The 10,559-nt window shown below is 47.4% G+C and overlaps 1 pseudogene; it reads right to left on the bottom strand.

Annotated features, from left to right (window-relative positions):
• Positions 1-1,657: 1,657 nt before the first annotated feature.
• On the bottom strand, positions 1,658-3,303 carry LOC147701457 (uncharacterized; annotated as a pseudogene).
• Between the last annotated feature and the right edge of the window lie 7,256 nt (positions 3,304-10,559).

Here is a 10,559-nt window from a genome sequence, read left to right as displayed (position 1 = left end):
AAGTTCCAGACCACTAATTCCCGCCAGAGCTATGTGACAAGTAAACCAGATCTATGTGACAAGCAAATCGACCTCTGGCCCTATCAATACAAAGAGTTCAGCGTTCAATAGAAGTGCCTAAATAACTTTATCTTAGGGAGAGCCGGCCGAGGCACTTATTCATCAAGATTACCGGCCCGGAGTCCAAAGGCATGAACTGTGAGGGTTTTTGCCCAAAGGATATTACTTCAGAAGAACCTGTTACTGATGAGATCCCAATTATCTTACCCAGTTAACCATGAAGACTGAAAATTGGCAAGCCCTATTCCTAAGGCAGACATAAGCAGTGAACTAAAGACGAGAACATTGTTTTACCTCTTATTATGCTCCTCCTGTGCAAAATCAGATTTGTGCTGACATAAATTGACATCGTACTGTATTTAAATTTAAAAGGACTTTGCGATACACCGCATAGTTGTTGTTGTAGCCTTACTCTACTAATTGTGAGTTTTTCATGGAACGAATGAAGATTTCCTAGTCTATGTACCTAAGAAGCCCCTAACCAAGGACAACCTATCAGTCCCAGATGGCTCTGTAACGGTGTTACGATTCACATCACCTGGATACATTCTGGTGACCTCTAAATCCCATGTAAAATTAAATTGTTTCTTGGCGCCTGTTCATCATTGATGCACCGCCAGCGAACTATGTACTTAGTAGTAACGAGTGAAATTCTGTGTCTAAAGTCCTATAAAAGGACAGTTTTTTCCCCTTAACGGAACCCTCTTTCTCATTCTTATAAGGCTGATCTATGCTGGATTTACTATAGACCTTTACTGGTTTATTTGTACTTATGATCTGGATGCATTGAGGCCACTTTACCTATGATATATTTTATGTATATTGATAAGCGTGGCTCAAATCCACCGAGTGACTTACCACACTCACCTATAGTTACTCAGTAAGAAGTCAGCCGGACAGTGGAGAAGAATAAACAAGGTAATTTTATTAGGCCACAAACTCCCATACGAGAGGGCCCTGTCCGACCTCACCCCTAAGAGTGCGCCGAGAGGACTGACTCATCTCATCACAGTAATACATTATATCATGGTACAGCAAAGTAAAACACGCCTATATTGGAAAAGTACTGAACCCCAGAGAGGGGAACAATGGCCTCACACAAGAGGCATCTGCACCTGCAAGAGCAACATTTGGTTATCTCTGCCCAAGGCCGCGGAGCCGGGCCTCAGCGTCTCCAGAGCATGAGAACATTACAGATACGAAACTTGTTCGTTTCGGCCACAGTTAGCTAAGAAACGAAAAACTGCTGCATTAGGGTTTTTCCTATTCCTACGGGAGGGGGGATGAGCGAGTGTGACTCGCATACACAGAGGAACATCCAAAATGGTGGCACACAAGCTAAGCTAAGAAAACTGAACATCACCACACGCATAAATGAATAGTACTATGAATAGTAGAAACGCAAAAAGGCACAAGTGAATACGACATTAGTTAGACACATGATGCTAACTCGCATATGTAAATGACAGTGGGCGGGGCATCAGAAAATGAAACCTAGCAGACCCTCCTTTTAGCATCATTTGGCTAACTGGAGCGTAGCCTTTATTAACTAAAAAGGTAGGGTCTGTACACACCATACTAAGGGCGGGGAAACACTTCAACCAAAAATATCATCATCAATGAGCATCAAGCAACGAATGTCAGGAAGTTCTATTGCATTAGAAACAGGATATTGACCAGTCACCTGTTTAGGAGACCGTAAATTGCTGGCACACATTGAGCAACAAGGGGGAAGACAATAAATGCAAAGGCAACAAGTCAGTAACACACCCACTACTCCTACAACACCCATTAGAATCTTCCAGCCCCAAGAGGAGAAAACGCCCCACAGCCACCCTTGTAGTGACCATGTCCCAGTGTCTTGATGAAGTTCAGTCACTAGTCTATGAAGTTTCTGCGCCGCTAAGTTAACAGTGGGGGCTGAATCAAGAATATATACGCAGCAAGATGTCGCGATGACGCGGCAGGCTCCACCCCTATCAGCGAGGATGACGTCAAGCACCATCCTGTTTTGAATCGTAAATAATCTCATAGCCTGCATCTCGACAGACATATTAGCTGTGATGTCCGCCTCAGTGTTCACTACTTTCTCCATTACCCTCGATAATCTACGGATAGCCCTACTGTTAAATATTGGACCCCAGAACGGCAGTAAACCTTTAGAAAAATCTGTCCACTGTTGTAGAGAGGTGTCTGTCTGATCCACATCCTCAACTTGGAGTGCCCTCCTTATGCGCTGCTCAGGCATAACAGCAAACCTACGATGAGTCTTATGATAATCTGAGGGTGCTACATAGACAGGTGGGAGCAGATAGGCCAGGTAACAGACCCCACACCAACCCTCAGGCAGCCACAGGTACCCATTGTCTCCGCAGACAAAGTAAATATTTGGAGGGTTAACTAAAGAAGGGCTAAGAGGCAGGCGGATCGATGCAGTCACATTGCAAGAACTGTTCCCAACTTTTATAGGGCCCCTCCCTATGATACAAAAAAATGGTGAAGGCCCAACGACTGCTAAGGGCAACAAGGAGTGGCTGCTACCATTTGTCGCAGGGGGGTGTCTATAAGCCAGGGAAGAGTTCAACTGTAGAAAACTCTCCCGAACTTTGTCAGTGTCATTTGGCGTCATGAATCGCCCTACTTTCTTCGAACATGTCTCCAAAAATGTTTGATCAAAACGTCCATCGGTAAACAGCTGTCCAAGAGAAGAAGTAGGCATAGGCCGTACTCGCATTGTCATGGTAGATCCTCTATTGGGTAGTCGGGATCTAGAAAATCGGGTTGCTGGAAATATTTCACCATACCAATCAATGTGTACCACCCCACACAACTATTCACAGGTGTCAAAGGAAGTGCTAAAAATCTATCCTTTTTATAAGCAGCTGAAGGTAGCAACCCACAAACCCAACAATCGGTCACATTATATACTGCATGAGCATGATGTAGAGTCTTAATAAAAACATTATCTCGATAACCTTTTCGCAGGCATTGTTCACCATAATCAACAGTAATCCTATTGTGTTCAGGAATGGCAGAAGGTGTGGGTGCAAACATATGTACGGGATAGGCTTTGTCAAGAAAAAACAATATTCCAAGGATCAGCATGAACGCAATAATCAGTATTATGACGGCCACAATTTTTCCTTTACGTGGTAAAGCTAACCATGGGGAATCAGGCTCTGGTCTGCGAGGAGCTGCAAAAGGCTGCTCCTCCTCTGGGACGGGACGGCCAAAGGGGTACATTTTTCCCTAACTAAAATCAAAAAGAAAAACTAAACTGAAAATGTAAAATAGTTCCAGTCACTCCGAAACCGGCCAGAGGGGTTCTTCAGCCCTAAAAAGGGATCTTCTTCCCTGTGTCCGTTAAAGTCTCACAGGCAGACTTCTATTGTTCCTTCCCTAATCCCTCGATGGAGTCGCACAACTGCAGCAACTCAGGAGCACTAAATCTGGGCCCAAACACAGCTCTAATGTCCGTAAAACAAAGTCTCGACCATGCACCAGGGCTCTTACCAGCAGTCCATCCCTAACTCTGAGCTATTCTGCAAACATTGTCCGCACCTGTTCCCTATCTAAGCCCTTCTTCCAGTGCTCAGTCCTTCATATTTTTCTCCTTTCTGGGCCGCAGATTATAACGAGTGCTCCCTCGCACTTCAGGATCTGTGAACAGAATGGGGAGGTCTCTGGCAACAACTGTATCCCCTGATGCTTGCTCACTGTGATCAGGGGAAACCTCGGAGCTTGCAGTCGGATTCGGCCTCTTATTTCTCGTACTCAACTCCTCACCCTTCAATGAAGCATCGGAGAAGGGAGCGTATCTAGGGACCGTTTCACACTCGTGATCAGCAACGCCGCCTCTCACCCATTCATCTTACGGCAGTGGTAGCGGGACACGTTTGACATGTGATGCATGCGTCCATGCCTTCCGACCCTCAACTCGAAGTGCGGTGCGGGTGGTAAGGAGCACTTGCCTCGGCTCCGACCATCTTGGTTCCAAACAGGACTTCCGTTGATACTTCTTCACTGCGCCCCAGTCCCCGGGTTGTATGGTGTGTCCAGGCTCCTCCGGCAACGGCTTCAGGGTGTCTGCTACCTGCTGATGAATAGAACGGAGATCTTTAGTCAAAGCACACAAGTAGTCTATCAACAAAGGGTATTCTATTTCTGAAAAACATTTTGGCCTCGGGACCCCCCACACGTTGGCGGGCGGCCGAAGACAACTTCATGTGGTGAAATGCCTGTTTTGGAGTTAACTGTTACTCTGGTGATAAGCAAGGCCAAGGGAAGCACGTCTGGCCAACGTAGCCCTGTACTCTCTTGTATTTTGGCCATTTTTAATTTGAGTGTGCCGTTGAACCTCTCCACTAGACCTGCAGCTTGGGGGTGTTGAGCTGCGTGAAATTTCTGGTAAATCTGTAGTCCCTTACATATTTGTTTCATCAACTCAGCATTGAAGGACGTGCCGTTATCACTCCAGATCACCCGTGGCAAGCCATAACAGGAGAAGTACTCCTTTATCAAAATCTTAGCGGTGGGGAAGTGTGGCTCACTGGTTAGAGCAGGCAGATCCTGAAGCAGAGGTCACACCCGGGACCAGGGTTCAATTCCCGACGCGGCAGGGTCTTGAGCTCAAATGTCCATGGACTCAATAATTCTCGCTTCGGTGCCTGACCTAATCATGGGTTCACACTCTGCAACTCTGGGCATTAAGCTTGCTTAATCTCCACAACGGCCCCCCCGCGGCAGGATGCCTGGCTTTCACCTTGGGGATGCCCTGTAGGGGCTATCTCACAGGGAAAAACCAGGACGGGTTCCCAAGGCAAGCGCGGAGATACCCCTTTGGGGGTCGATTCAGGCGCTATATAAGAAACATAATAATAATAATTGAAATGGCCGTGCAATCTTTAGTTGGGAAAGCCTCCACCCACCTACTAAAAGAGCATACCACCACCAGGACATATTTGAGATTAATAATCCTCTCCATTTCAATATAGTCCATCCGAATCACCTCAAAAGGGAAAGAAGGAGGAGCGAAATTGCCCACAGGAGTTCCTTTTCCAGGATTATGTCTTAAACATACCATGCATTGTCGCACTAAATGCGTAGCCACCTTGGGAATATTCTTGTTGCTCCACACTGGGTCTAACAATTTGCATATTCCCTTCGCACTAATATGGGCTGGCCCATGAGCCATTGTCACCACTGGGAGGACATATGTGTCCGGTAGTAACCATCATCTTTTGTCTGACACATCCGTCCAACATTCATCAGAGTCCAACCGCCCCCCACCATCCTTCCATGTCCTCAACTCATCCTCAGTCGCTTTTTCTTGTATGTTTCTCACACTCTGCACAGTATATGCGAACATGTTAACACCTGGTACCCACCTAGCTGGTACTGCCACAAACATTTGTGGGAGTTTCGTCCTAGCTGTCTCCTTAGCTGTCTGGTCTGCAAATGCGTTACCCCGTCCTACATCATCCACCACTGCTTTGGGTGCACTACACTTTATCACAGCTAATCGTCTGGGGAGTGTCAATGCTGTTAGTAGTCGTAATATCAATGGGCCATTCTGAATTCTCTGTCCATGTGATGTCAAAAACGCCTGCAGTCGCCCATAACTATGAGCCACGCCGAAGGCGTATTGGCTGTCAGTGTAAATATTCATGTCCAGTCCTTCACTCAATTCACACGCTCGCATCAAAGCTATTATTTCTGCGGCTTGAGCCGAATGATATGGAATCCTAGAAGTCTCCACCACTGTTTCTAATGTTGTAACTGCGTATGCTGCAGTTGAAGTACCATCTGCAAGTTTAAAAGAGGACCCATCAACATACAGTTCCCCATCAGGATCGTCTAGGGGTGTGTCTGTCAAGTCTATTCTTCCCTTCGTCTCTTCCTCTGTCGAAACAAGCAATCATGGACTTCATCGTCCTTTTTATCTGAAGGGATGGGTAGCAACGTGGCTGGGTTCAGAGTGGCACATCTTTTAATCGTAACATGGGGTGCAAACAATGTCATTTCGTAGCCAGTAAGACGAGCACTAGTTAAATGCTGCGTCTGCGTTCTATTCAATAGGATGTCCACAGCATGCGGTACCATTACTGTGAGGTCCGAACCCAACACGAGCCCCGCCGATTGTCTAATTGAGACCGCAGCAGCGCTGTAGCCCTTAGACAGCTCAGCAGCGCTCTCGCCACATTGTCAAGCATAGCGAAAAAGTAAGCGCAAGGTCTCTGTTTCCCGCCAAAAAATTGTGTTAATACAGACAACGCGCAACCTTCTGCCTCATGTACATAGAGCACAAAAGGCTTCTGGTAATCAGGTGTTCCCAGAACGGGTGCAGAACACAAAGCAGTTTTTAGTGACTCAAAAGCTTCCTGACATGCTGGAGTCCAGGGTAGGGGTTCGCGCACCTCTTTAGTATTCAGATACAGTAGGGGTTTTGTTAGTAAGGCATAATTGGGTATCCACTGGCGACAATACAAGGTTATGCCCAAAAACGTGTGCACCTCTCGCTGCGTGTTAGGTACAGCCATGTTAGTTATCGCCTTTATGCGCTCCGGTGTCAACCTTCTCCCCTCCTTCGATAGGAGATGACCTAAGTAGGTAACCTCCTGTTGACAGTATTGAAATTTAGGAAGGGACACTTTGTGTCCCTTGTGAGCCAAGTGATGTAACAATTTAACTGTAGCATCCCGACACCCATCCTCGGTGTCTGATGCAATGAGAATGTCATCCACATATTGTAATAAGACATTGCCTTCAGGAAGTTCCAAATCATCCAACTGAGCTTTCAAAGCCTGACTGTAAATGCTGGGGCTCTCTGTATAACCTTGAGAAATTCTACAAAATCTAAAACTTTGGCCAGCCAATGAGAATCCGAAGAGGTAACGACTATCTCCGTGCACAGGAATACTGAAGAAAGCATTCTTCAGGTCCAGGACAGAAAAATATTTAGCCGATGGGGGAATCATCGTTAGAATTGTGGTAATAGCAGAGACTACCGGGTACTGGGGCTCAACCACCTGGTTAATGTGGCGTAAATCAATCACAAATCTGTAAACATCAGGTGCATCATCACTGGCGTCGGCTGACTGTCTTTTAAGAATCGGAAGAATAGGACTATTACACCTGTTAGAGTCCGTTTCTTCCACAACCCCTGATCGGATCAAATCTTGTATTATCTGCAACAGAGCCTTCTCACCATCTCTAGATAACTTGTACTGGGGTATTCTCGGCAGTCGAGCCCCTACCTTAACTTTGATGGACACAGGGGCAATATCCATTTTTCCCACATCAGTATCGCTACCAGCCCACAAGCTCTCTGGGATCTCGCCAAGTTCAGCTGGCAGAGGCTCATCTTTAGAAAAACACTGCTGTGCACGTGCGACAGTGGGACCCAATGTGAGGTAGACACCATCCAGAGAACAATAAATGGTGGCATTCAATCTCTTTAACAAATCCAAACCCAACAAATTCTCACCACAATTCGAAGTCAAAAGAAAGGGAGAGTCAACAGTAAAAGGATCAATCGTTAGAGCAAGAGGCTTGGAGATGGGGCTAATCACAGGAGTACCTGAGAACCCTATGGAGATATTATTCTTGCCAGACAGAGCCGCCCCTGGGACCTGAGAATGTGCCACCGAACTTTTCATAGCACCCGTATCTACAAAAAATTTCTGAGGGGACCCCGACAAATCTGCAGTCACATAGGGTCCTCGTTGATCAACATCCACAGAAACTGGTCCCTCGCTCTGTCCTACGCTGTCCTAGTTATGAGAAAATCCGGTCAAGTCGTCCATAGTATAGTCGTCATTGTAATACTGTCCATCTCCTCTTTGAAAGTGTTGCTGATCCCTATCTCCGTCGAAACAATTCCCTCCCGGTCTTCTACCACCATCAGACTGCCTGTCATCCCTCCGAAAATCACCTCGACCTCGCCCTCTGCCTTGTCCGGCATTCGACTGGAACTCCGGACAATCTCTCCACCAGTGCCCCTCCTGTTTACATTTTGCACACTGATTCGGTCCCAATCGCTCCCTCTTCTCACCCCTTCCGTAACCACTTCCCCCTCGTCCCGCTACCGTAGGTGGGGCACCGCGTCCCCGACCTTTAGATACCTGCTGCAGCAACACCCTTGTCTTCAAGTCCTTGGCCTTCTTCTCCTGCCTATCTTTATTCTCATTCTCCCTATGTTCATAGTACTGAGCCATGCTTAAAATGCCAGAGGGGGTGGACGTCGTCCACGTACTCTCCGACGCCTGCAACCTAGCCGATATTTCCGGTAACAGATTCATAACGAATCTGTTAATGAAAAGTCGTAACCCTCCATCCTGCGAAAGATCCTGACCACTAAAGTCCATAAAAGTCTCCTCGAACCGAGTAAAAAAGTCAGAGACAGCTTCATCCTTTTTCTGTCTACATGCCGTCAACTTGTCCCAGTCCACTTTCTTCGGGGGGAATGAGAGAGTGCATATATTTAATAATTCGCCCCGGTAATGCTAAAATCTCAGCTTTCGGCTTTTCCCCTGGCTTTCATTCTTTGTCCCAATCCTGCAATTCCACCCAGGTACCACCCAGTTCCTCCTTATGATCTGTGCCCTTCACCTGCCTCCACACATCCACCGGAACCAACAATCCCAAAAATAATTCAATGTCTGCTAAAGTCATAACTGTCAAGGAGGCTGCCTCCGTCAGTTCTTTGTAATAGGCAGTCGGATTTTTTCTAGAGTCGGGCAGCTGAGCTTTCAAAGCTAACACCTCACTTCTTTTCCATGGCGTATATTCCCACTGTTCTTGGAAGTGGGCGTCTATACGAGCCCTAGTGACAGCATTTGTTACTGAGTCTATCACTTCAGGTATTTTGGGGTGAAAAATAGGATGTACCTCACGCATTGGATGTATCCCAGCGAAATGGGGCTATCCTGCAGACGGTAATTCATTTCTATACTCCAACAAGGACCTCAAACTTTGCATCACCTCCCGTACCCCAGTGTTAGCCCTATAGGCTCCATTCTTCACGTCATGGAGAATTGCGGGTGCCGCCCCTCCGTACCCTTGCTCCCATAACGCTATCAGCGTCGTTGACATGTGCCATTAAGCGTGCTGTTGCATCAGAGGCTCATAATCTTTCATCGTGGACCAAATGTCTTCGAACGAGTAAATATTATTCCTGGTCCACTGACAGGCTTGATTAGCCACCACCGTTTTTTCATCCAACCCAACTGTAGAACGCGTAAGCAACTTTTGTACCTGAGTGAGCAACCCACTTCCCACACCTCGATTCGGGGTCGGTAGCCCACTGCGGGGAGTAGCGCTGGCAGAAACAGCGGTAAGTGCAGAGGAAAACACAGAGGGAGTAGGTGAGCTCGCCGCAAGGAGAGAAACCAGGGGCGCAGGCAGTGAAGAGGAGGCAGAAGGTAAAACCTGTCCAACATCCCCCAACAAAGAAGAGGCTAAAATAGAAGAAGTGGAAGCGTCGGACAAGTGAGGAGCACTCATTTGTGGAACCGAAACCCCACCGGAAGAAGCCGAACCCGTCAACGTGGGGTACAATGACTGTGGGGCATAAGGGGGAGGGGGCCGAGCACTCAAAATATCCTCCATCTCATCCTGGTCTTCCTCCCTTACCACATGACTTTTATTCTCCTGTAGCCTAAAAAGCCTGTCTGCGCGCTCAATCCGCTGCTCATTCTCTTTCTTTGTGTGTTCCCGCGCCTTCTGTGCCATCGTCTGCGCCGCTCTTTTCTGAGCTACCTTCTCCTCTCTCAACTGACACTCCCTTACTTCCTTTTGCCACATTCTTAGTGAATCAAACATGCTCTGACAACTACGCCTAGCAAACAATCTGTCTTGTAAATAGTCTATTTTTGCCACATCGAAAGAACCCGTCAATGGCCACTGCAAATCCACATTGCCCTTAGTGTACCTGTGCCACAAAGTATTAAACAAAATCGGGGTCAATTCATGTTTCACGTACATATCAAAATTAGGGGAACCCTCCACCGGGGCGGGCTGGCTCTCAGCCAATCTGGTGTCCGAGGCGCCGCAACAGCACCCGAGACACCGCAGCTTACTGAAACACGGCATCTTCACATACATAATCGCACACTAGCGCAAACTCTCACGCACCTGCTCACCAACTTCCCAACTGCACAATCACTACTAAACACACACACATATATTCATACATCCTATGCGTCAAATTTTCTACCAAACACGTGTTTACAAAAATGGGACAAGGCCCGTCGACCAAGTCCTGGGGAACCTGGACCTTACCGCAGACCGAACAGTACACTAACTGTTCTGAGGTTGGAGGACACATCCGCCACCCGGGCGGCACTACAGATTGCTGCGCACTTTACCACAGGAGACCCAGGACCTGCTCCCAACGAACCACACACGCTAGGGGTTCGGGTGAGTCCTTGAATCTACCCACAATGAGCCACGCCTCCACCACAGTACCACCCGGTCGGAGGACCACAAACAGACGTCCA

This window comes from Lissotriton vulgaris, chromosome 7 (assembly GCF_964263255.1).
Source record: "Lissotriton vulgaris chromosome 7, aLisVul1.2, whole genome shotgun sequence".
Lineage (NCBI taxonomy): Eukaryota > Metazoa > Chordata > Amphibia > Caudata > Salamandridae > Lissotriton > Lissotriton vulgaris.
Note: the sequence above shows the minus strand (reverse complement) of the source record. Positions and strands in the feature narration are given on the sequence as shown.